General features: G+C 42.6%; 1 protein-coding gene and 1 long non-coding RNA gene across 2 annotated transcripts in view; one reads left to right on the top strand and one right to left on the bottom strand.

Annotated features, from left to right (window-relative positions):
• Positions 1-27,760, bottom strand: part of LRRC75A (leucine rich repeat containing 75A) — a 261,263-nt gene that overhangs the window by 226,552 nt on the left and 6,951 nt on the right. The gene's annotated exons all lie outside the window — the stretch shown is intronic.
• The window catches only part of LOC142743476 (uncharacterized), a 108,875-nt gene continuing 104,244 nt past the window's right edge, over positions 23,130-27,760 (top strand). The window contains exon 1 of the long non-coding RNA XR_012881569.1: positions 23,130-23,192. This is a non-coding gene — a long non-coding RNA (uncharacterized LOC142743476). The remainder of the gene's footprint in view (positions 23,193-27,760) is intronic.

Genomic DNA, 27,760 nt, shown 5'->3' with positions numbered 1-27,760 from the left:
GTTAAAACTTCCCCATATTGATCCAGAGGAAGGCAGAAAACGACATAAGGCATGAGCTTATCTGCTTTAAAAGAGAAAAATGTCCTTTCTGATCCCAAGTGCCGATCAGACTGGATCAACAGTCAAACATGTATTCAAACAAGAATGACTTTATATGTACTTATGTGTTGATATTATTTTGTTCTAAGATATCATCAACTGTTTTTGCTAAATGTAGCTCCTGCGGTGACTATTCCACAGATTCATAGTTCTTATGATAAAAAAGGCTTGTCGCCTCTGGAGATTGAACTTTTATTCTGAGGAAGGAAACAGCTTTTCACCATATTTTTTGTATTGGGCCATTTAGAATGCTGTGAAAAAGTATTTGCTAGAATTTCTTCTATTTTTGCATATTTGTAACACTTGAATATTTCAGATCATCAAGCTGCTTTTAATAATAGACATAAATAACCAAAGTAAACACAAAATACTGTTTTTAAATTATGATTTCATTTATTGAAGAAAAAATCCTGTTCAGCTCTATATGGCCCTATATGAAAAAGTAATTTCACTAGCCACACCCAGGCATTATTACTGCCAGATCTGTTGAATCAAAATATCACTTAAATAGAACCTGTCTGACACTGTGAAGCTGACAAGATGGTCAAAAAAAGAAGCACATTATAAAGAGAGTCACATGTAGATGCCATACAAAATGATTGAAATCTACCAGTCTGGAAAGGGTTACATAGCTATGGCTAAGGCCCTGGGATTCCAGCGAACCACAGTGAGAGCCATTATCTATAAATTGAGAAAACTTGGAACATTGGTGAAACTTCTCAGGAGTCTACTAAGGCCTACTAAGATTTCACCAAGAACGCATCAACGACTGATCCAGGAGGTCAAAACAGAACCCAGACGTACATCTAAAGAACTGCAGGCCTCAGTCAATGGGCAATGTACCTGATCCACAATAAGACACTGGGCTAAAAAAGGCATCCATGGGAGAGTTGCAAGAATTAAACGCCTGCTGACCAAAAAGAACAGAAAAGCTTGTCATGCATTTGGCAAAAAACATCTAGATGACCCCCAAGACTTTTGGGATAATATTCTAGAAACGGATGAGCCGAAAGTGGAAATTTTGGAAGTCATTTCGTTATATCTGGTGAAAAGCATTCCACCAAAAGGACATCATGCCAACTGTCAAACATGGTGGTGCTAGTGCGATGGGCGAGGACGTGGTGTCCGAGGCACAAATTAGTTTTTTTTTACTCAGCTCCTTTTCTCTCTCTTACCAAATACAACCAATATGTGCCAAACCTAATTTCTCTCCTTCTTTCCAATTCCTTATTATTATTTCATTTTGATGATAGAAGCAACAACGGCAAGTAAGTGTTACAGGACGTGGTTGACAATCGAGTTGAAGCGTAGGATTTTCGAGTGGGAGTGGTTGAGTGGTGGATATTCGTGTAGGAGTGGTGGGAGTGGTGGATAAGAGCGGGAGGGGGGAAAGCCAGAGGAGGTGAATAGGGGGAAAGCCTGAAGAGGCTAATAAACGCCGAAAGAGGCTAAAAAAACACCCAAAGAGGCGTAACCACCTTAAGTGGCATAACTGCTCTAAGGAGCAAAAACACCCTTAAAAGGCGTAAATGTTTTAAAGAGTATAATTGCCTTAACCCCTTAAGGACGCAGCCTAGTTTTGGCCTTAAGGCTCAGAGCTCATTTTTCAAATCTGACATATTTCACTTTATGTGGTAATAACGTCGGAATGCTTAAACCTACCCAAGCGATTCTGAGATTGTTTTCTCGTGACACATTGGGCTTCATGTTCGTGGTAAAATTTGGTCGATATATTCAGTGTTTATTGGTGAAAAATTGCAAAATTTAGAGAAAATTTAGAAAAAATTGAATTTTTCAGAATTTAAATGCATCTGATTGTAAAACAGACGGTTATACCACCCAAAATAGTTACTAGTTCACATTTCCCATATGTCTACTTTAGATTGGCATCGTTTTTTGAACATTCTTTTATTTTTCTTGGACGTTACAAGGCTTAGAACATAAACAGCAATTTCTCATATTTTTAAGAAAATTTCAAAAGCCTTTTTTTTAAGGTACCTCTTGAGTTCTGAAGTGGCTTTGTGGGGCCTATGTATTAGAAACCCTGATAAAACACCCCATTTTAAAAACTAGACCCCTCAAAGTATTCAAAACAGCCGTTAGAAAGTTTTTTAACCCTTCAGGCATTTCACAGGAATTAAAGCAAAGTGGAGGTGAAATTTGCAAATTTCATTTTTCTTGCTGAATTTCAATTTTATTCATTTTTTTTTCTGTAACAGAGAAGGTTTTACCAGAGAAACACTACTAAATATGTATTGTCCAGATTCTGCAGTTTTTAGAAATGTCCCACATCTGGCCCTACTGTGCTCGTGGACTAAAACACAAGCCCTAGAAGCAAGGAAGCACCTAGTGCATTTTGAGTCCTCTTTTTTATTAGAATATATTTTAGGCAGCATGCCAGGTTTGAAGAGGTGTTGAGGTGTCAAAACAGTAGGAATCCCCCAATAGTGACCCCATTTTGGAAACTACACCCCTCAAGGAATTCATTTAGGGTTGTTGTTACCATTTTGACCTCACAGTTTTTTCACAGCACGTATTTGAATTGGGCTCTGAAATGAAAAAAATTTCATTTTTTCCAATAAAATGTCAATTGTGATCAAAATTTCTTATTTTCACAGGGAACAAAATACTCAATTTTGTTGCCCAATTTCTCCTGAGTGCATCAATACCCCATTTGTGGCAATAAACTGCCGTTTGGGCCCATGGGAGGCCTCAGAAGGGAAGGAGCGCTGTGTGTTCTTTGGAGTACAGATTTTGCTGGTTTGGTTTTCGGGTGCCATGTCGCATTTGCAGAGCCCCAGAGGTATCAAAGCAATGGAAACCCACCAGAAGTGACCCCATTTTGGAAACTACACCCCTCAAGGAATTCATTTATGGGTAATGTGACCATTTAGACTTTCATAGTTTCTTCACAGAACTTATTTGAATTGGGCTGGGAATTAAAAAAATATATATTTTTTCCAATAATATGTAATTTTAGCTCAAAAGTTCTTATTTTCACAAGAAATAAAATACTCCATTTTGTTGCCCAATTTATCCTGAGTGCGGCAATACCCCATTTGTGGTGATAAACTGCCGTTTGGGCCCATGGGAGGGCTCAGAAGGAAAGGAGCGCTGTGTGTTCTTTGGAGTACAGATTTTGCTGGATTGGTTTTCAGGTGCCATGTCGCATTTGCAGAGCCCCAGAGCTATCAAAGCAATAGAAACCAATCACAAATGACCACATTTTGTTAACTACACCCCTCAAGGAATTCATTTATGGGTGTTGTGACCATTTTGACCCCATAGTTTTTTCACAGAACTTATTTGAATTGGGCTGGGAATGAAAACAAAATTATTTTTTTCAAATAATATGTAGTTTAGGCTGAAAATTTCTTATTTTCACAAGAAACAAAATACCCCATTCTGTTGCGCAATTTGTTCTGAGTGCCGCAATACCCCATTTGTTGTGATAAACTGCCATTTGGGCCCATGGGAGGGCTCAGAAGGAAAGGACCACCATTTGGCCTACTGGGGATTTTCTAGTGCGAAGTCATGTATGCAGAAGCCCCTGAGGTACCAGTACAGTTGAAACCCGCAAGAAGTGACCCTGTTTTAAAAACTACACCCTTAAGGCATTCATCTAGAGGTGTAGTGAGCATTTTGACCGTAGACCTACACCCCATAAACTGTAATGTAGGTTCTCCCGGGTATGGCAATACCCTACATGTGGCTGTTATCAGCTGCCTGGACACACAGCAGGGCCCAGAGGGGAAAGACGAGGGGGGATAAGCTGTGTGGAGTGCATCAGGGTAAGTAAAATTGGGGTAAATTATAAACCAAGGGATGTATGATAAATTTTAAAACACTTTCATACAGAGCTCTGGTTATTCGGGACACGTGTCACATTGATATATTGTGTCATCCATTATCGCCCTCTTATAGCAGACTTTGCACCTCTTTTGACTTTTTCCCTTCTTGCCAGTTTGGGGAACTTCTCCTGGAAAGTGTTGCCCTGGTACGATGCGTGTGGCCCCGCTTCCAGAAGTACTGGGTGCCCCCCCTTCTTGGTCCCTAAAGATTAGGTTCTTGATAATCACCTGCATTGTACAATGCCATCTGTATGATGTGCCCGGCCAGCTTCTTATACCACACCGCATGGCGCTGTAGGGCTTCAGGGCTTGATCTTACAAGTCCATCCCTCCCATGTACCTATTGTAGTCCAGGATGCAGTCTGGTTTGGGGGTGGCCTTTCCTTCATATATCCTAAACCTGTAGGTATACCCTGATGCACTCTCACAGCTTATACATCTTCACGCCATACCTTGCCCTCTTACCTGGCAGGTACTCGCGGAATTGAACCCTCCCTTTAAAATGTACCAGGGACTCATCAATAGAAATACACTTCTCGGGGGTGTATGCTTGGGAAAACCGGGCAATGGAACGGTCTAATAGGGGTCTCCGTTTATACAAACGGTCAAAACTGGGGTCATCTCGGGGTGGGCACGGCTCATTATCAGTATAATGTAAGAAGCGAAGTATTGCCTCATTTATTTATTTTTTTAGGTTCCAGTTCAGTTCTGAAGTTGCTTTGAGGGGCCCATATATTAGAAACCCCTATCAAATACCCCATTTTAGAAACTAGACCCCTCAAAGTATTCACAACAGCATGTAGAAAGTTTATGAACCCTTTAGGTGTTACACAAAAATTTAGAGCAAAGTAGAGGTGAAATTTACATTTTTTTTTTGTCAGAAAATCCTCTTTATACCATTTTTTTTATAACACAAAAGGATTTATCAGTGAAACGCAAATTAATACGTATTGCCCAGATTCTGCAGTTTTGAGAAATATCCCACATGTGGCCCTCGGGCGGTAATGGACGGAAGCGCCGGCCTCTGAAGCAAAGGAGTACCTAGTGGATTTTGAAGCCTCTTTTTTATTAGGCACCATGTCCGGTTTGAAGAGGTCTTGTGGTGCCAAAACATTGGGAACCCCCCAAAAGTGACCCCAATTTGGAAACTAGACCCCTTGAGGAATCCATTGTAGTTTTCTTGGGGTGCATGCGGCTTTTTGATCAGTTTTTATTCTATTTTTAGTTGGCGTGGTGACTAAAAAACAGCAATTGTACTATTGTTTTTTTTTTCGTTTTTTTTTACAGCGTTCACCGTGCGCTATAAATGACTTATTCACTTTATTCTGCGTGGCGATACGATTACGGCGATACCATATGTTTATAGTTTTTTTTTATGTCTTATGGCGTTTGCACAATAAAATACGTTTTGTAAACAATCATTCACTTTTTGTGTTACCTTATTCTAAGAGGCAGAACTTTTTTATTTTTTAATCAATAAAGCCGTGCGAGGACTTATTTTTTGTGTAACGAACTGTAGTTTCGATGAGTACCATTTTTCGGTACATGCGACTTTTTGATCTCTTTTTATTCCATTTTTTGTGAGGTGAAGTGACCAAAGAATTGTGATTGTGGTTCGGTTTATTATTATTTTATTTTACGGCGTTCACCGTGCGGGATAAATAATGAAATAATTTTGTAGTTCAGGCCGTTACGGACGCGGCGATACCAATTATGTATAGTTTATTTGTTTGTTTATATATTTTTATTAATAATAAAGGACTGATAAGGGAAAAGGGGGGATTTTTACTTTTATTACTTTTAAATCTTTTATTTTCTTATTTTTACACATCTTTTTTTAACTTTTTTTTAACTTTATTACTTTGTCCCACTAGGGGACATGAGGGCAGGAGGCCCTGATCGCTATTCTAATACACTGCACTACATGCGTAGTGCAGTGTATTAGAACGGTCAGCTACTCACTGACAGCAAGCATAGTGGGTCCTGACGTTGTCAGGACCCACTAGGCTTCCGTCTATGGCATAGCCGGACGCCATTGTTTGGTGTCCGGTTGCCATAGTCACCATCGCCGGCCGCTATCGCGTAGCAGGCCGGCGATGGCAGCTTAACCCCTAAAAAGCTGCGATCTCTATAGAACGCGGCTTTTAAGGGGTTAATCAGCGGGGACACAGCGATCGGTCCCCGCTGTAGGAGCTGTGACAGCTGCTGAACAAGACAGCAGCGTCACAGCTCCTGTATGTGTCGGGAGGACGGCCGAAACGGCCGTTACTCCCGAGACGTACTATTACGGCATGGAGCGCGAACGATACAGCTGCCATGCCGTAATAGTACGTCAAGGAGCGGGAAGGGGTTAAAGGGTGTAATTACACTAAGAAAATGACCGCAAAAATTTGTCCGAAGACGACATAATCGCTAAAAGACAAAGGAAAACAGAAGCTCAGAGAATAAGAAGAGCAACTATGAGTCCAGAGGAACACCAGGAACAACGTGAAAACAATTCCCAAAACAAGGAGTTAAGAAGGCAAAACCAATACTTATCATCATTCCTTTTGCTAGCAAACCCGTGTAACGGGTTTTCTATACTAGTTGTATATATTTTTATTCGTTAAGTTGCTCTCCTTTGCATGAACAAGTGCCTAGAACTGAACTGCATACTCCAGACGTGGCCGCACTAATGCCTAGTAATATTATGGCCCCAAACCGTGAGTCCATCCTTTTTTTGATACATGACATTATCCTGCTGGCCTTAGAAGCTGCTGAATGACGTTGCATGCAGATGCATAACTTTACATTTATCTACATTGAATAACATTTGCCAAGTGGACGGCCAGAGTCTCAGTGTGTCTACTGTAAATGACCTTGCAATGTATAAACAACTTCCATAGACTGCATTACATTACATAGCTTGGTGTCATCTGCAAAAATAGAAACAGTACTAGTATCCACCATTTTTGTTTAGTTTTGTTTTTCCCTCCCTGCCTTCGAATAGCCATAACATTTTTTACGTCAATAGGGCGGTGTAATGGCTTATTTTTTTAAGGAGTTATTTTTATTAGTCCTGTTTAAAGTACCATACTGGAACACTAAAAAAAAAACATCTTTGTAGGCTGAAATTGGAAAAAACTGCATTTCTCCATTGTTTTTGGAGATTTGTTTTTACAGCTTTCAGCATTCGGTAAAAACGTCAACTTAACTTTATTCTGCTGGTCAACACTATTACGGTGATACCAAATTTATATAGTTTTTTTTATTGTTTACTACTTTACAATGGGCTGACTTTTCATTGGGGTACAAACTGTATTCTGCAGATGATTTGCACCTAAATGGAAGGGGGTCCGCTGTGCTGGGGGAGAGAATTCTAGCTGGGGTGGTGGAGTACTTAAACTAGGGCTGAGGAGGGAGGTCAATGTAGAAAATAAAGGGGTAGTCAGGTTAGAGAGGGGTCAGACTATATTGGTGGGGGGAGAAACAGACGGTGGGGAGAAGACTAGGGAACAAGATAAGTAGATCCTTTTGTTACAAAACAGCAATGAAAATAAAAATGCTCAAATAATGTCAAATAATCACATTTTTTATAATGAAAGTGAAACATTTAAAGGCAAGTTAAAGTGTATGTTCACAAATGCAAGAAGTCTAGCAAACAAAATGGGGGAGCTGGAGGCCTTGATACTGGAAGAAAATATAGATATAGTTGGTGTTGCTGAAACATGGCTGGACTCTTCACATGATTGGGCTGTAAATCTACAGGGTTTTACACTTTTTCGGAAAGACAGGACAAATAGGAAAGGTGGTGTTGTATGTGTGTATCTGAGAAGTGATATGAAGGCAGTGGTGTATGTCTGTATGTGAGAAGCGATATGAATGTGAGTGTGAATGAGACATTAGCGGGTGAAGATTGTGAGGAGGTTGAAACCTTGTGGGTGGAATTACAAAGGGAGGTAAACACTGAAAATATTACTTTTGGTGTAATCTATAGACCCCCCAATATAACTGAGGAGATGGAAGGTCAGCTATATAAACAGATGGAGCGGGCTGCAGAGGCTGGTACTGTAATAATAATGGGAGATTTTAATTACCGGGATATTAATTGGTGTCATGGTTCGACTTCAACTGCAAAGGGGAAATATTTCCTCAACCTGTTGCAGGAAAATTTTATGGGCTAGTTTGTGGAAGGCTCGACTAGAGGTGAAGCTCTGTTGGATCTGGTCATTTCTAATAATGCAGAGCTTGTTGGGAATGTCAATGTTCGTGGAAACCTTGGTAACAGTGATCACAATATAGTTACATTTTACATATACTGTAAAAAACAAACACAGGCTGGGAGGGCAAAAACACTTAATTTTAAGAATGCCAATTTCCCCAGGATGAGGGCGGCAATTCAGGATAAAGACTGGGAAGAACTAATGTCAAATAATGGGACAAATGATAAATGGGAGATTTTCAAATCTACTTTGGGTAATTATAGTGCAAAATTTATTCCTATAGGTAACAAGTATAAACAACTAAAATTAAACCCCACATGGCTTACACCTTCTGTAAAAAGGGGCAATACATGACAAAAAAATGGCATTTGAAAAATACAAATCTGAGGGTACAGCTGTAGCCTTTATAAATTATAAAGAGCTTGATAAAATTTGTAAAAAGGTAATAAAATCAGCAAAACTACAAAATGAAAGACAGGTGACCAAGGATAGTAAAACAAATCCCAAAAAATTCTTCAAGTATATAAATGCAAAAAAGCCAAGGTCTGAACATGTAGGACCCCTAGATAGTGGTAATGGGGAGTTGGTCACAGGGGATCAAGAGAAGGCAGAGTTACTAAATGGGTTCTTCAGCTCTGTATATACAACAGAAGAAAGAGCAGCTGATGTAGCCGGTGCCAGTGCTGTTAATATATCAGTGATATACTGAATTGGATGAATGTAGATATGGTCCAAGCTAAATGAAACAAAATAAATGTACACAAGGCCCCGGGACCAGATGGTTTACATCCTAGAGTTCTTAAAGAGCTTAGTTCAGTTATTTCTGTCCCCCTCTTCATAATATTTTGAGATTCTCTAGTGACTGGCATAGTGCCAAGGGACTGGCGAAGGGCAAATGTGGTGTCTATTTTCAAAAAGGGCTCTAGGTCTTCCCCGGGTAATTATAGACCAGTAAGCTTAACATCAATTGTGGGGAAAATGTTTGACAGGCTATTGAGGGACTATATACAGAATTATGTGACAAAAAATTGTATTATAAGTGACAGCCAGCACGGTTTTACTAAGGACAGAAGTTGTCAAACTAACCTAATCTGTTTTTATGAAGAGGTGAGCAGAAGTCTAGACAGAGGGGCCGCTGTGGATTTAGTGTTTTTGGACTTTGCAAAGGCATTTGACACTGTCCCCCATAGACGCCTAATGGGTAAATTAAGGACTATAGGTTTAGAAAATATAGTTTGTAATTGGATTGAGAATTGGCTCAAGGACCGTATCCAGAGAGTTGTGGTCAATGATTCCTACTCTGAATGGTCCCCAGTTATAAGTGGTGTACCCCAGGGTTCAGTGCTGGGACCACTATTATTCAACTTATTTATTAATGCTATAGAGGATGGGATTAATAGCACTATTTCTATTTTTGCAGATTACACCAAGCTATGTAGTAATGTTCAGTCTATGGAAGATGTTCGTGAATTGCAAGCGGATTTAAACAAACTAAGTGTTTGGGCATCCACTTGGCAAATGAAGTTTAATGTAGATAAATGTAAAGTTATGCATCTGGGTACGAACAACCTGAATGCATCATATGTCCTAGGGGGAGCTACACTGGGGGAGTCACTTGTTGAGAAGGATCTGAGTGTACTTGTAAATCATAAACTAAATAACAGCATGAAATGTCAATCGGCTGCTTCAAAGGCCAGCAAGATATTGTCGTGTATTAAAAAAGGCATGGACTCGCGGGACAGGGATGTAATATTAACACTTTACAAAGCATTAGTGAGGCCTCATCTAGAATATGCAGTTCAGTTCTGGGCTCCAGTTCATAGAAAGGATGCCCTGGAGTTGGAAAAAATAAAAGAAGAGCAACGAAGCTAATAAGGGGCATGGATAATCTAAGTTATGAGGAAAGATTAAAAGAACTAAACCTATATAGTCTTGAAAAAAGACGACTAAGGGGGGACATGATTAACTTATATAACTATATTAATGGTACATACAAAAAATATGGTGAAATCCTGTTCCATGTAGAACCCCCTCAAAAAACAAGGGGCACTCCCTCCGTCTGGAGAATAAAAGGTTCAACCTGCAGAGGCGACAAGCCTTCTTTACTGTGAGAACGGTGAATCTATGGAATAGTCACCGCAGGAGCCGTCACAGCAGGGACAGTAGATGGCTTTAAAAAAGGCTTAGATCATTTCATAGAACAAAAAAATATCAGCTCTTATGTGTAGAAATTTTTTACTTCCCTTCTCCCATCCTTTGGTTGAACTTGATGGAGATGCGTCTTTTTTCAACCGTACGAACTATGTAACAATAAAAAAAACTATTTGTTAAAAAAAAATAATGTGTTTTGTGTCACCACATTCTGGGAGCCATAACTTTATTTATTTTTCCCATTTTTTAGTACATACGATTTTCTGATTACTTTTTATTTATTATTTTCTAGAGCGAAAGTGACCAAAAAACAAAGATTCTGACGTCTTTTTATTTTTTACGGCATTCACCTGGCGGGTTAAATAATGTTATATTGGACTAAAATCTGACTTTTACAAACGTGGCAATACCAATTATGTTTACTTTTTACATTTTTTACATTACTTTAGAGGGCAAAATGGGAAAAGGAGGGTTTTTTGAACATTTACATTTTTTTTATTTTTTGTACACTACTTTAAAACTTTAACTATTTTTACAATTTTTTAATAGTCCCCCTAGGGATTGTATTGCAGTATATTGTGATTTTTACCAGCATCTTTTAAGCCCTGCCTCTGGCATGCTTGAGAAAGGTCCAGTTGGACTGAAACATTGCATTGGTGGGTGAATAAATTCCTCTTTTTCCCTGGATATGCTGCCTTGTTATTTGTACGTACAACTACCTACCTGACTGGAACACTCTAGTGAAATAACAGTAGCGTACCTAACTGCAACCCACTTGTGATGTCACAGCACATGCCAGATCGCACTCATAATATCACAACAGCTTAAATTATTAAAATATTTTTGTGATGTCATAGCAGTTTGCCTGAGTAAAGCATGCTTGTGATGTTACAGCAACTTACCAGACTAAACTCACTTGCAAATTCACAAAATCCTACTCTGACTAAATTGATTCTTCTTGTGATGTCACAGCAGCTTAGGCCATGTTCACATCACCCTTGTGATGTACGTTTAGAGTGTACGCCGGGGAAGGCTAAATGAGTCCATAATTTGGTCCTAGAGTGTCTTATTTTCCTGAAGGAGACCCTATGGGTGACTGATACTACTGTACGCCATCCGTTGGAGGCATCCGATTAACGTATATGTCGAGCTTTTCCCAGCGTATACGTCAAACAGAGGCCATTAACGTGATGTGAACATAGCTTTACCTTACTGAAATACATTTATGAAGTTACATTATCTTATCTGCATTACTCCCACTTGTTAGGTGGCAGTAACTTACCAGACTGAAACACACTTTCCACAGAAACTTAAAGGGGTTTTCCCATGTGAGGCATTTATGACATATCCACCATGAACTACGCCTTTTCTCACATAACTTTATATTAATCTACTAAGCGCGTTCTGCTCTATAACATGCTGACCACAGATCGGAATACGTTTGACTTGACAGGTTCCCGTTAATTCAGGTAAGATGCTGTGACATCACAACTGTGTTTTCATCAAGTTAGCTGTAGGTAAACAGTTGTCAGCTGTCACATAATAATTGTGTACCACTCAGGTAAGCTACTGTGACATCACCAGTTGGGTTTAAGTCAGGTAAGGGGCTGTGACATCACTAGTGGAATCGGGAAGGGTATTAAATAGCTGTCAGCTGCTGTGACAATTTTATTTCACTCAGATAACCTGCTATGTCATCAAAAGTGGGTTTCACTAAGGCCTGTTGATGTGAAATGACATGGGGTTTTCAGTCATGTAAGCTACTCAGAGATCTAAAGTATGTTTCAGTCAGGTGAGCTGCTGTGACATCACAAGGATCATCCAGTAATTCAATTGCTGACAGCTGGTATGACATTACAAGGGTTTTACGTTAGGTAAGCTGATATGACATCACAAATTTGTTTTAACAAATTACCTAGCTGTAACATCACAAATATGTATCACCATGACAGGTGCAATCTGGGCAGTAAATAGTTGTGAGCTGCTGTGACATCACAATTGTATTTCACTCAGGTAAAATGATGTGACATCACACTTGTTTTTCACTCAGGTAAGTTAATGCTGCATTACATTTGAGATTCAGTCAGGCAAGCTTTTGTGACATCACAAGTGGAATCTGGCAGGTAAACAGCTGTGATGTCACAAGTGGGTTGCAGTTAGGTAGGCTACTGTAACATCACAATTTGGTTTCTCTCAGGCCCGGTCAGGGGGGTTTCTCACCCAACGTAAGAGACATGCTGAGCATGCAACAACACAGAAGCGTTTTTGGTTGTAGAAACCACACAGGACTTAAATGTAGACAGCAGTGGGTCCTCCCCCCGAGTGGGCTCCGGCATCTGCCCGACCTTGCCAGGATCTGACGCCAGCCCTAAAAACTGCATTTCAGTTGAATCTGGCAGGTAAACAGATGTCAGCTGATTTGACATCAGAATTGTGTTTCAGTCAAGAAACCTACTGTGACATCACACGTGGGTTACACATACCTGTCCACATTTAAATCCCCATTCAAAAGACATTTAAACCCCTGCCCCAATCCCTAGGAATGCCTACAAAATATCCCAAAAACGCCTATTTACCTATTTAGGGCTCGGTTGTATAATCCCTGCCCCTTTGAGGTTTATTTTATAATCATGTAATTTTAAAGCATGACATTTTGTGCGGATTGATTTTTAAAAATATATTATTTTAATACGAAGCTCTAAAAGACCTATACATTTTTATGTTAAATATATTTAAGAATTTTTGTTGATTTTTTTTTTGGTGAGTTTTCACTCTGACCGCTGAGCTTCATAATAGGCTGACACTTCTTGTTTTGTATAAATCACTTGTCAGCAGTCATCTCATTATCATCCCATGCAGGATTACAAGAAAAGTTAACACCTCTATTAAAAAGCTGGAGGCAGATAATACAGGATCGACTATTGACAATAGGTGGCGGACCCAGCTCCCCTCCTATCCCTTCCTGCACAATGATCCCTGCACAGGTCACAGAGCATAGCTAGAACAATCTACCATAGAAGCCTAGAAGTCAAAGTGTTTCCCAAGTGTTTGCTGTAAAGCATATCTTAGTAAAGAAGCAGCTCAGGCAAGAGGGCCGTCCGCATAATTATGTACAGAAAATTAAATTAAAGAATCTACAATCAGAAAATAGCATATTAGAAAAAAATATATGTTTTACTATCTGGTTCTAATTAGTAAAAACAAAAAAAATATAGGTTATATATTCCCTTTAAGAGATAACATGCTGGCTTTCTGCAGACGCCACTAGAGGGAGCATGGGAGCTTATTGAATACTGTCTTTTTATTGAGTTCAATAAATATGCAAGTGCAATACACCCATCTTAATGTTTCTTTTTAATGTCCCCTGTGCTCTTGTGAATTAGTTGTTACATCATCTGGATATTGCTTTAGAATTTCAAGGAAGAAAATCTTGTTTTGTGAATCCACCCTAACTCTGCATTCTGATGAAAAAGTATTGTTAATCTGGACCTACAAATAAATATTCATGTAGCCGCCAATACTACCTGCAGTATGGAAATGTATGTGATCACTATAATGTTGCCAACATATCAGTGGTCCTTCAGTGTTCACATGGTTGTGTGTTAGGAGACCCATCAACTGGGACTGTTGGCATTAAAAAAGGGTTGTCTGGGATTAGAAAACTAGATTACATTTTTTTTTCCTCAGAAACAGCACCACTCTTGTTCATGGGTTGTGCCTGGTATTGCAGCTCAACCCCATTCAATTGAATGGGGTGAGCTCCAATACCAGGTACAAGTAATGGACAAGAATGACGAATTGTGACCTAAGAGCACTGACGGAAAGAGATCTAACACATAAATAAAACTATATGTCTATATCATTACAGTAAAAAAACAAATCCACGTAACCTCACTTGTATCTAATATCTGATCAAAACATTGATTTTGACATAGTACAGATGGAGCAGAGCTATTTATTTTTTTTGTGCGTTGTGATAACTCAATGTGTTAGGGTTACCATCAGTCCTACTGAAAAGCGTTGATAGGGTAAGTGCACACAGGGCGGATAAGCTACGTAAAAGTACACAGCGTATCCTTCCTGGAAGCCGCAGGGAATTCCGACTGAAAAACTGCACCAAATTGTGGAATCTCTGCTCCGTACACACTGCTATAAAAAAAAAGTTAATACCCCGTTTTCCGTTGTCATAGCGACACATCCCTCTCCTCTGAGTGCAGTCCGGCCTCTACGGATGACGCAGCATTCCATGTGACCGCTACAGCCTTTGATTGGCTGCAGTCGTCACTTGGGATGAAACGTCATCCTAGGAGACCGGGCTGTACATAAAACAGAAAAAAGCGTCACTATAACAACGGCCTGAGGTAAGTATTACAATTTTTATTATTTTTAAACCCCAAAATGTTTTTTTGTATTTTTTCTGATTCGCGAGTATTGCGGCGAAATTGCTGCTTTTCATGAGCAAAAATCGCACTATTTGCCTCTTTGTTGTAGGTTTTACCTCTCTATTGACTTCAATGGGGAAAACCCCCAATAGAAGAGCAGCGATTCCACATCATAAATGGACATGCTGCGGATTAAAAAACCGCACCGCAGCTCAATTTATGAACAGTTTCTCTGCAGATTTTTTACGCAGCGTGGGCATGAGATTTGTTGAAATCTCATCCACTCTGCTGCTACTGTAAAACGCTGCGGATGTTTCTAGCTGAAATCTGTTGTGGAAAATCTGTAGTGTTTATGCTGTGTGTGTAAAATGTCAACTCCACTCTGCTGCATTGAAAACAATCCCTGCCACATCTGTACTTGTTATGTACACAGCGTGTGTGAGTTGTGGGTTAGGAAGCTGGAGAAGGGGACAGAACGTCCTGATCAGCAGACACTACTGACAAGGCTCTACAGCTGGATATACAAATATCGAGAGAAACAATATATATATATATATATATATATATATATTTATTATAAACAAAACAATTAATCATAAAGATGTGTACATTTTCCTCAGACTGTGAGGACCAGCTCACAGTTGGTAGGGCCTCTGGGCAAAACATTTGGTAGGGGCTGACTCCAGGGTTGGGATTCACATTTTTAACAACAGGTTCTCTGTTTTGCATCGCACCGTGGAAAATGATTCTAATAATCAAATAAAACAGTTGCTATTTTCCAAATACACCCTATATTAAATATCAGTATTGTAGAACTAGACATGGACCGCACATCCACATGTTATACGTTGATCTGAGCCACTAGGCAAAATTTATAAACATGAACATGAGGTTCTTTGTTAACATTTTGATCAAATTGTATAAGCCCACTTGCCTCTTCACGGCGACCTCTTGAAAGTGAGTCCCTTACTCTATTGGTTGCAGCACCGCATGGTGGCCACTGCCACTGCAACACTGCTCCTGCAGAGGGAGCAACCCAGAGGCCCAAAAGCACCCATGCTGCCAGGCCACGCCAAGCCTCCTTGGTTCTGAGCCACGTCCCCCCACAAGTGCAGCACCACGGCAACAGACACCACCAGACAGTACCACAACATGTGAACAGATTGAATGCGCTCACCTTTCCATGCACGGCTCCTAGTGGTCAACTGAGAGCACACAAGCAAGAGCAGAAACACTTATGAGGTAATTCCCTAATTAAAATCAGCTGGGCTAAATATGTAGAGTGCTGGTACCAAGTAAAACCAAAAAATGAGGGGGCATGACATGTGTTGTGGTACTGTGTGGTGGTGTCTGTTGCTGTGGTGCTGCACTTGTGGGAAGATGTAGCTCTGCAGGAGTGGTGTTGCAGTGGTCGCCATGCGGTGCTGCAACCGATAGAGTAGGGACTCACATTCAAGAGGTCGCCGTGAAGTGGCAAGTGGGCTTATACAATTTGATAAAAATGTTAACAAAGAACTTCATGTTGATGTTTAGAAATTTTGCCTAGCGCCTCAGATCAACGTATATATTGTGGATGTGCGGTCCATGTCTAGTTCTACAATACTGATACACCCTATATTAAAGTGGACTCTAAATAAAGAAATTATCTGTCCAGAATGTTTAACTGGATTTCACACTATGTGTATAATTACATAAGCGTACATACCGACCTACCCACACTCATTATATTAAACTCACCCATTACGTATAGACCCATATGCGCACATTTAATATCCTAAGCGTGCTCATTTAGTTTGGCTTTGCACTGTGAGAAGGGTGGAGGACAGTGCGGGCACCGGCACTCACTTCCGGGTTCTGTGACCGGTTCCCGCGGGGCGCGCGCGCCCGCGCGTGCACGGCCTTAACCCCTTAATGACCAGCCTATTTTGGACCTTAATGACCAAGCCATTTTTTACGTTTTTCCATCGTCGCATTCCAAGAGCTATAACGTTTTTATTTTTGCGTCGACATAGCCGTATAAGGTCTTGTTTTTTGCGGGACAAGTTGTATTTTTTAATAGCACCATTTTGGGGGACATATTATTTATTGATTAACTTTTATTAACTTTTTTTGGGGGGGAATAGAAAAATCGTCTTATATCAACGGCGTTTACCGTGTGATATAAATAACACAATAACTTTATTCAGCGGGTTGTTACGATTGCAACGATACCAAATTTATATAGTTTTTGTATGTTTTACTACTTTTACACAGTAAAAACGCTTTTTTTTTCAAAATGACATGTTTTTGTGTCTCCATATTTGAAGAGCCGTAACGTTTTTATTTTTTCGCCGATGCGGTCATATGAGGGCTTTTTTTTCGTGGGACGACTTGTAGTTTTTATTGGTACCATTTTTGAGTAGATGCGACTTTTTGATCTCTTTTTATCACATTTTTTTTAAGTCAGGATTCACAGAAAACAGCAATTTTTCCATAGTTTTTTATTAAATTTTTTACGGCGTTCACCGTGCGGGTTAAATAATGTAATAGATTTATAGTCGGGGTCGTTACGGACGCGGCGATACCAAATATGTGTAACTTTTTTACTTTATTTTGTTTTTTTAATAGTAAAGCATTATGTATGGGGAAAAGCTGGGTTTTTCATTTTTTTTCAAATTTTTTTTCAAATTAACTTTATTAAACTTTTTTTTCACTTTTTTACTAGTCCCACTAGGGGAGTATAATATGCGATTCTCCGATCGCTATTATAATACACTGCAATACTTTTGTATTGCAGTGTATTACTGCCTGTCCGTTTAAAACGGACAGGCATCTGCTAGGTCATGCCTCCGGCATGATCTAGCAGGCATTCGCTCCAGGCAGACCTGGGGGCCTTCATTAGGCCCCCGGCTGCCATTAGAGACACAGACACTCGGCGATGTTATCGCCGAGTGTCGGTGGGATGAGAGGGAGCTCCCTCCCTCTCTCCAAAACCACTCAGATGCGGTGCACGCTATTGCGCACCGCATCTGAAGGGTTAAACAGGTGAGATCGATACTAATATCGATCTCAACCGGCAGAGCAGGTGAGAGCAGGGAGATTTGACGCTCCCTGCTCTGTTTACTTTATCCTGATGCAGTGCCGTAAAAAGGCATATGCATCAGAATAAAGCCCGTTAGTGGCCGCCGTTAAAAGGCGTATTGGCGGTCACTAACGGGTTAAAGGGCCAGTACGCGTCCAACTGTCTATTATCAGTAATTAGCCCAGAATGCTGCTGGACTATAAAAAGGGCTCTGCCCGCTTGTTCCTTGCCTGAGCGTTTTAGTATACCTAAAGTTTGTCTTGCAAATGGTCTCCCAGTGTTTTCCAGTTCCCAGTGTTACCCGTTCCTGCTGCCTGTACCCTGTATCCCGTGCTATCGTATCTACTGTGCCATCTACAGTCAAAGCCAAGTCGTGTCTTCCGCTGCATCTACTGTGCCATCTACGGTGAATGTCAAGTTGTGTCTCCGCTACTGTCTACATTACCTCAGGTACCTGTTGGTGCTGTATATATGTACTGAGCTTGGTTGGTATGATGTATATAACTCTAGAACCAAGCTCAGTACATATATACAGCACCAGAATCAAGCTCACTACATATATGCAGCACAAGCACAAATACAGCTCAGTACAGAGATCATTTGCAAATTCAGTTTAACACCTGACATATGATTTTGGACGGCATAAAACTACAGCTCCCAGTATAGCCTGAACAATGGTAAGGATTTGCTGGGAGCTGCTGTTTCACAAAAAAGAAGGATACACCCATCATCTCACTGCAGATCATACAGTGACTACTGTACTGATCAGTCACAGGGCGAATAAACATATACATTTAGTGACTCACAGGTGACCTCTTCTCAGATTGGAGATGTTCTTTTTCTCTTTTCTTTTCCATCCGGTCCAGACCTCTACGATGATGCCTCCTAGTCACGACCCATTTCTGCAGTGTGCCGCTAAAATGTATTCGGAAGCTCACTTTTCTAACATTTCCGCACCTATAAACAAAGATAAAATTCTGATGGTGCCGCACTCTATGCCCCTGTATATAATAGTATCATACACATTCCCCTGAATATAATAGTGCTACACACTGTGCCCCTGAATATAATAGTACCATACACTGTGCCCCTGAATATAATAGTACCATTCACTGTGCCAATGAATAACATTTTGTCAAACACTGTAAAGTAATGCACCACACACACAATGCCTCCTGTAGATCGTGCCCCTTGTAGAGCCCACTGTAGATCGTGCCTATCATAGAGCCCCCTGTAGATAATGCCCATCATAAAGTCCCCTGTAGATAGTGCCCCCTGTAACCTACAGGCTGTACATAGTGCCTCCTGTAGATAGTGCCCCATGTTGTCCCCTGTAAATAATGCCCCCTGTAGAGTCCCCTGTAAATAGTGCCCCCTGTAGATGGTGCCCCATGTAGATAGGGCTCCCTTTAGATAGGGCCTACTGTAGAGTCCCCTGTATATAAGGCCCCCTATAGAGTCCCCTGTAGATAGGGCCCCCTGTAGAGTCCCCTGTAGATAGGGCCCCCTGTAGAGTCCCCTGTAGATAGGCCCCCTGTAGATAGGGCCCCCTGTAGAGTCCCCTGTAGATAGGGCTACCTAAAGTCCCCTGTAGATAGGACCCCTGTAGATTGGGCCCCCTATACTGTCCTCTGTAGATAGCGTCCCCTGAATATAGGGCCCCCTATAGAGTCCACGTAGATAGTGCCCCCTGTAGCATCCCTATAGTTAGGGCCCCTGTAGATAGAGCCCCCTATAGATAGCACCCTCTGTAGATTCCCCTGTAGATAGGGCCACTGTAGATAGGGCCCCCTATAGAGTGCCCTGTAGATAGTGTCCCCTGTAGATAGCGCCCTCTATACATAGGGCCCCCTATAGAGCACCCTGAAGATAATGCCCCTTTAGGCGGGATTCACACGACCGGGTCGTTCCCGAGCCCGAGTGTCGGCCGGTAAAATCGCCCATTTTGCCCGGCCGGTTTGCATAAAGTTATGCATCCGTGCCGGGCCGGGCAGATCCGGACAGTGACATCAGCGGCAGCTCCTGAAGGGGAATCCCAATGTGTTCGGGGATTTCGCTTCAGGAGTTTCCCCTGATGTCACTGCCCAGATATGGACAGAGACATCAAGCGCTCTGTCCAGGAGCGGAATCCCCGTAAACACGGGGATTCCGCTCCTTCAAGGAGCTAAAGTGCGGCTAGCACATAGCAGAGCGGGGACATACCTCCCCGCTCTGCTATAGTGGCGTCGCTACAGTAGTAGCAGCCGCAGTAGCAGCAGCTGCTGCTACTAGTGGCGCCATCGAAGGTGTCGCCGAGCCAGGGTGCTTTTAACAAGCAGGGGAAGGGAGCCAGCGCAGCGCTCCCTCCACCTGCTGTACACCCCGGCCCTGCAACACAGTGTACAGCGATGCCATTCGTCAGAATGGCATCAACTCCTCCTCCTCACATGCACTCTGCGCTGTGAGGAGGAGGAGATAGAGCGCAAGCGCCGGGAAACCCGGCCATCACTCGGAACACATTCCGGTGATGGCCGTGTAATACCCGGCCCCATAGACTTCTATGGGAGCCGGGCGGCCGGGTACCCGGGCGAAGATAGAGCATGTCCTATTTTTTGACGGCCGGATTTCCCGGCCGTCAAAAAATCGGTCGTGTGAATAGCCCCATTAGGGGTCTATCATTCCTAATGCAGCCGGGTGCCGGCCGATTTATGAACGGCCGGCACCCGGCCGGGAAACCCTGCCGTGTGAATGAGGCCTTAGAGCCCCTGTAGATAGTAGGGTTGTCACGATACCAGAATTTGGACTTCTATACCGATACTTTGTGTAGTATTGTGATTCTTGATACCAAAACGATTCTTAGCCAACAATAATAATAAAAGAACAGTTCTTCAATTTTCTGATGTGAGGCACACGAAGTGATGAATGTTGAACCTCCATGTGCCTCACATTAATAGTAATTAATCCCATCATGTTTCTCAAGGCCATAATGGACAACATATTGAGTTGATGTGTGAGGTACATAATGGGGTTAATTACAATTAATGAGAGGCACATGGAGGTATAAAATTCATAACACCTCGTGCCTCACATTAATAAGTGAAAAAAAGCAGTTTTTACAGTGTTCACATGATAAATTACACTATAAATTTGTTGTGCAGGTTATTACAGTCGCGACAATACCGAATATGTGTATATTTTAAAACATTTTTGATTTAACATTATTTTATTTTTACTTTTAAAAAACTTGAATGTACTGGCATATATCTATCTATATGCCAGTATATTAGCCTGTGTACTGATAGTACAAGGCAGTTGTTAGGACATACCTAAGTATGCTCTATCAACAGGGAACATGGTCAGACAGCCCTGGAATGGAAAAAAAAAACCAAAAAAAAAAACAAAAAAAAAAAAAACACCGAAAAAGGCCATACTTACAAATGGACACAGCCAAGTCAGAAATGCTGATGAAGGCGAGTGAGCAGGTGCTTTAAATAATAATAGCCACTCCCACTAGTCTTGAGGGGAGTGGTATGTGGTGCATGGAATGGACCCTGGGCTGTCTGGCCATATATGGATTTCCTGTGATGCGATCCAAGGGGCATCCCCCCTTCGCATTTTCCCCTTGAATGCTGCAGTCAGCTTTAATTGCAGCATTCAAGGCAATAGCGGCGGAGATGAGAGGTTTCTCTGATATCCCCCATTAGAGCGGGGCTGCGGCTGTGTAATACAACCATTGCCCTGGTCCTGGAAACAAGTGCGCGCGCGGTCAGCATGGGGTGATGCGGCCGGCGCTGTACTAATGAGCGGCGAGAACATAGGGGTGTTTTGCAGTGCGCCCGCCATGTACTGTCTTCACTGCCGGCAATCATTAGTGCAGCGCTGGTCGCATCACATCATGCTGACCAAGCGTGCGCACAATTGTCAGGACTCAGGTGCGGGGCAATGGCTGTAACACACAGCCGCAGCCCCGCTCTAACAACATTCATGTGTTACTATACTTAGCTGTGCGGCCGCACAGCTTAGTATCGAAATACATGAATTAACGATATTGAACCATTTGAGGGTGCACGGTATCGAAATAGTTTTGAAATTTCGATGCATCGTGCAAACCTAGTAGATAGGGCCCTTGTAGATAGGAACCCCTATAGAGTCCCCTGTAGATAGGGCCCCCTTTAGCATCCTCTATAGATAGTGCCCCCTGTAGAGTCCCTGTAGATAGGGCCCAACATAAGGTCCCCTGTAGATAGTGCCCCCTGTAGCATCCCATGTAGGTTGAGCCCATTATAGAGTCCCTTGTAGATAGTGCCCCCTGTAGCATCCCCTGTAGATGGGGCCCCAATATAGTCCCCAGTAGCCACGCACCGTACATGGATGTCACACGGAACTGCACTGCATTTCTTACGTGCGCAGAACGAGTGAATAAGGCCTAATACGCAGTTTCTATCTTAGAATCTGTGCTGTAATCCCCTGCTGCGTCTTATCTCCTGAAGGCAAACAGATGCCAGGAGCAGGAGACAGAGCTCTGAGCTTCAAAGGTCCTTGCAGTGCAGTGTAATGGCAGCAGCATGTCCTGTGCTGTGGTAAAGGATCTCTGTGTTATCTGCTCACTGAACAGTCACATCTTACACACAGGGTTCTGTCATGTCACTGTTCAGTGAGCAAATAACATAGACATTAGTACACACAGCACAGTAAATCTGTGCAGGTACTGATCTGCAAGGACCTTCTGGCCACACCCTTTTGCTGGAGTGCCCAGAGCAGAGGATCAGCTGATGCTCTGCCTGGGGACTCCGTACTGCTGCCGACGTCACTGTCCATATATGGACAGTGACGTCGGCAGCAGTATGGGAATCCCCAGGCAGAGAATCAGCTGATGCTCTGCTCAGGGGCTCCACTACTGCTGCCGACGTCACTGCCCATATATGGACAATGACTGTGACGTTGGCAACAGTGCTGGAGTCCCCGGGCAGAGCATCAGCTGATGCCCACAGGAACTCCAGCAATAGAAAACCCCTGAAGTCACTGTCCATATATGGACAGTGACGTCGGCAGCAGTACTGGAGACCCTGAGCAGAGCATCAGCTGATGCTTTGCCTGGGGACTCTCGCAATGCTGCCGACGTCACTGTCCATATATGAACAGTGACGTTGGCAGCAGTGCTAGAGTCCCCAGGCAGAGCATCAGCTGATGCTCTTCTCGGGAACTCCGGCTATAGGAAACCCCTGAAGTCACTGACCAAATGTTTAGAGCAGTGCTGGAGTCCTGAGCAAAGCACTAGCTGATGCTCTGCTCAGGGGACTCCAGCAATAGGCTATTGATAACACGCCGACACTAACAGCACAGGAAGAAAGCCCTCAGTCATGTGGTGCAGTGTCGGCGCGTCATCAATATTAAAAAAAATCTCTGGCACTTCCGGGAACAGTTCACCGGGTTTGAACGGCACCATTTAGTATGGAATTTTTTATTAGTAAGTGACTTCTTTTTACATAAAAATATGAATGCAAAGCAATTTTTGTTCCCCGGATAACCGCTTTAACCCCTGTCTCTCCACACCTCTGATGTCTGGTGAGTTCGGGGGAGGGTGAGAGCACTAAAGAAGCCAATATCTTGTACTTCCGTGTCTGACATTGTTATGGGGCACTGTGGCTGGCATTGTATTGGGGCACTGTGGTACCTTATTTTCTCAATATTACCCAGGAAATGTACAGCTAAAGGCAAAAACTTTTTTTTCTCTTATGGTTATGCTACAATTTATGGGTGCGTGCGTCTTATGGTCTAGTGCATCCTATAGTCCGTAAAATACGGTAATTGTTGATAGGAAATGCTGACAATCTAAGGGCATGTTCACATCACTGTTCGCTTTCCGTTCCGGGGGTTCCGTCGGAGGTTTCCGTCGGGTGAACCCCGCAACGAAAAGTGAAAGTGAAACCACAACTTCCTTTTCAGTCATCATTGATATCAATGGTGACGGAAACATCGCTAATGGTTTGCGTTCGTCACCATTCCGGCAGGTTTCCGGTTTTCCGACGGAATCAATAGCGGAGTCGACTGCGCTATTGATTTCATCGGAAAACCGGAAACCTGCCGGAATGGTGACGAACGGAAACCATTAGCGATGTTTCCGTCACCATTGATATCAATGATGACTGAAAAGGAAGTTGTGGTTTCACTTTCCGTTGCGGGGTTCACCCGACGGAAACCTCAGACGGAACCCAGGAACGGAAAGCGAACGGTGATGTGAACAGGCCCTAATGTGCAAGAAGGCAGTCTAAGGCCATGCGGTCATGCGCTGCAGTTCCGTGTGGCATCGGTGTGTGTTCCGTGGTGGCATCAGTTGTTCATGTCTGTTTATATACATATTTCCTAATTTTTAAATTTTTTCCTCTCCTTTTTTCATTTCTTATGAACATGTGCGTGAATCACAGACAGCACACGGATGTGCGTCCGTGTTGCTGTCCGTGATTTTCACGGGTGCATGATGCAAAAAATGAACAAGAATAGGACATGCAGTGAGTTTCACGCAACGGAGACACGCTGCGTGAAAAACACTGCATGTCTGAATGACCCCAGTGAATTGCATAGGTCCATGTGACGGTCGTTGTTTTAAAGACGTTTAACGTTCATGTGAATAAGGGCTAAAAGTAAGGCCACTCGGAGTGACCCTGATGCAGCTAACAACCTCGCCGGCACCATGTTAGGCGCTGCAGTCAAATAGCCTGTAAATGGCCAAGCATTATTGTGGGTAAAATGACCCTATAAAATCGTGAAGCCATAAAGGGTGTATTAATTAATTAATGGCCGCATAATTTTGCAGGTAAAGGGCTGTTTTACCCACAATAAGGGTATGTTCACACGAGGGCGTCCGTTACGGCTGAAATTACGGGGATGTTTCAGCCTGAAAACATCCCCGTAATTTCAGCCGTACCGGCATGTGCATGCGCTTGAACGCCGCGTCCATTACGGCCGTAATTAGCGCTGCTATTCATTGGAGTCAATGAATAACGGCTCCAATTACGGCCAAAGAAGTGACAGGTCACTTCTTTGACGCGGGCGTCTATTTACGCGCCGTCATTTGACAGCGGCGCGTAAATATACGCCTCGTGTGAACAGACAAACGTCTGCCCATTGCTTTCAATGGGCAGATGTTTGTCAGCGCTATTGAGGCGCTATTTTCAGACGTAATTCGGGGCAAAAACGCCCGAATTACGTCCGTAAATAGGCCGTGTGAACATACCCTAACGCGTAGCCATTAGCAGGCTATTTGACAGCCACGCTGAACATGGTGCTCAGAGCCGCTCTGTGTGGCCTTTCCCTTGCAGAGCATCGGCTTCCAGAGAATATTTTTCCATTGTCCGTAAAAAAGAAGATGGAACTGTGATCTTTTTTTTTTAAGCTGGAGAAGCTCAAGTTATTACAGTTCACAGTACATGCTGCTAATGTGTCCATATCAGAAACTGAGCTATATACATATAATATATATACATATAATACTTATCATCTTTATGAGGATGGCAGTCCGTGATTTTTGGATAAGGAAAAAAAAGTCAAAGTTGGCAACCAGTTTTGGTGCTAGCACCGGGCATCTGGGTGCCTGCAACATTTAATTGTATCTGCATCCTCAGGACACAAATAGCATTGAATACTATGGTGGAGCAGGGAGCTACGTTGCACAAATTCTGCAGTGTTTACGCTATGTAGAAATCCAATCAAAGGGCCAGTTCACACAGAGTTTTCCGACACATTTTTTGACGCGGAAAACGCGCCAAAAAACGTCCGAAAATGCCTCCCATTGATTTCAATGGGAGACGGAGGCGTTTTTTTCCCGTGAGCGGAAAAACCGGCTCGTGGGAAATAGAAGGGACATGCCCTATCTTCGGGCGCTAAAGCTTCTGACCTCCCATTGACATCAATGGAAGGCAGAAGAAGCATATTCCGCTGTGTTTTTTGCCTGCGGCGCTCAATGGCGCAGGCGAAAATCGGCGTGCAGGCAGAGCAAAATCTGCCTCAATATTCCAAACTGAATTTTGAGGCAGATTTTCTGTCTGCAAAAAACTGTGTGTGAACCCAGCCTTACGCCCCCTGCATACGCTGCAGATTTTGTGCTTGCTGCAGAAAGTTGTATAAATTTCTGCAACAAAATCTGCAGCGTGTACAGGGGGCCTTACTAGTAATAAACAGTGCGTTTTCTGAGGGGTTAATACAAATGTATGTATTTAATTGATAGGGAATCTGTGTCTTTTAAATTCCTGTGTGATCGCTTTCCCTTCTCTGGAAACCTAATGGACACCTGAGCGCTATTTCAGAGTTTCCCAGATTTCCGGGCAACCACAATCCGATGACCACAATCAAAACCTCATAGGTTGATTGTATTTATCCCCTTTAGTGCAAGGACATTACTATTATGTACTTGTCGGTGAAAGGCACAAAGGGAATAATAGCATGAACTTCACTCAATGAGAACTCATCCAGACTTTACATTGGGACAGATTTTCTAACAATGTCATAGGGATTATTTTTGGCGCTGCATCAATTAATTTGAGCAACATGTGACATGAGTGGTTTTGTTTTTTTAAATGTCACGTCTTATGATAAATGTGTCTTTACAGACACAACCTCTGCGTCACCTCTGATCTGTTGTGCATCTGTAAACATTGCGAAGTATGAGGCACAAGCCTCACCCTAACATCCCCGCCATGCCCCATCATATTGACTAAACTAAAAAATGTCACACGAGCCGTTATAAGTCTAAAAATGAAGTGAAACAAGTTTCACCAGTAGAAACTACTTGTCCAAAAACTAAATTGCACAACCGTGGTAAAACGTGCACTGTTTTTCTGAGCAATAATTGGCTGCACGAGAAAAAAAGAACGTGCCAATTGGCACGTATGAAGGCACCGTCAATGCCAAGCAGACACTTCCATGCAGATTTCTGTAGCAGGACAGAGCACAAGTCTAGGGAAAGTTCTGGGCGCAACAAATATTGAACTCTTAGCCCCATGCACATGACCATAAAATCGTCCGTAATTGCAAACCGTAATTACGGTCCCATTCATTTCTATGGCCGACGGACACCTTCCCGTATATTTTCAGGAAGGTGTCCGTGCCATAGAAACCTTCCGTAAAAAATAGGACATGTCCTATTTTTTTATTTTACGGACCGTGCTTCCATACCTTATAATGAGAGCACGACCCGCAAATGCGGGCAGCTGTCCACGGCCGACCATGCCCATAATTACGGACCGTGATTACGGGCACGGTCGTGTGCATGGGGCCTTAGGCCAGATTCACACAAACGAGTGCAAACTCGGACATGAAAAACTGCAGTTTTTCACATCCGAGTTGCACCCATGCGGGTCCCGTTTTCACGGATCCCCCTTTAGGGTATGTTCACACGGCCTATTTACAGACGTAATTCGGGCGTTTTTGCCCCGAATTACGTCCGAAAATAGCGCCTCAATAGCGCTGACAAACATCTGCCCATTCAAAGCAATGGGCAGACGTTTGTCTGTTCACACGAGGCGTAATTTACGCGCCGCTGTCAAATGACGGCGCGTAAATAGACGCCCACGTCAAAGAAGTGACCTGTCACTTCTTTGGCCGTAATTGGAGCCGTTATTCATTGACTCCAATGAATAGCAGCGTCAATTACGTCCGTAATTGACGCGGCGTTCTAGCGCCTGCACATGCCGTTCCAGCTGAAATTACGGGGATGTTTTCAGGCTGAAACATCCCCGTAATTTCAGCCGTTACTGACGTCCTCGTGTGAACATACCCTTAGACTTAAGTCTATCGAGGGATCCGTGAAAACGGAAGAAAATATGACATGTTCTATTTTTCAACAGACCCTTCACACGGTCCGTTGAAACAACAGCCGTGTGAATGGCCCCATTGAAATACATGAGTCTGTGTGACGGCCGTTGTTTTAACGGCCGTCATGTGGACATATAAATACAGTCGTCTGAATTCGGCCTTGCAGATGTTGTACTCTCGCAGGAAGAACCCCATGTTAACTGTGTATATAGGGAATAATACCTT

Source organism: Rhinoderma darwinii, chromosome 2 (assembly GCF_050947455.1).
Source record: "Rhinoderma darwinii isolate aRhiDar2 chromosome 2, aRhiDar2.hap1, whole genome shotgun sequence".
NCBI lineage: Eukaryota > Metazoa > Chordata > Amphibia > Anura > Rhinodermatidae > Rhinoderma > Rhinoderma darwinii.
The sequence above is the reverse complement of the archived record's forward strand: the minus strand, read 5'-3'. Positions and strand labels throughout refer to the sequence as shown.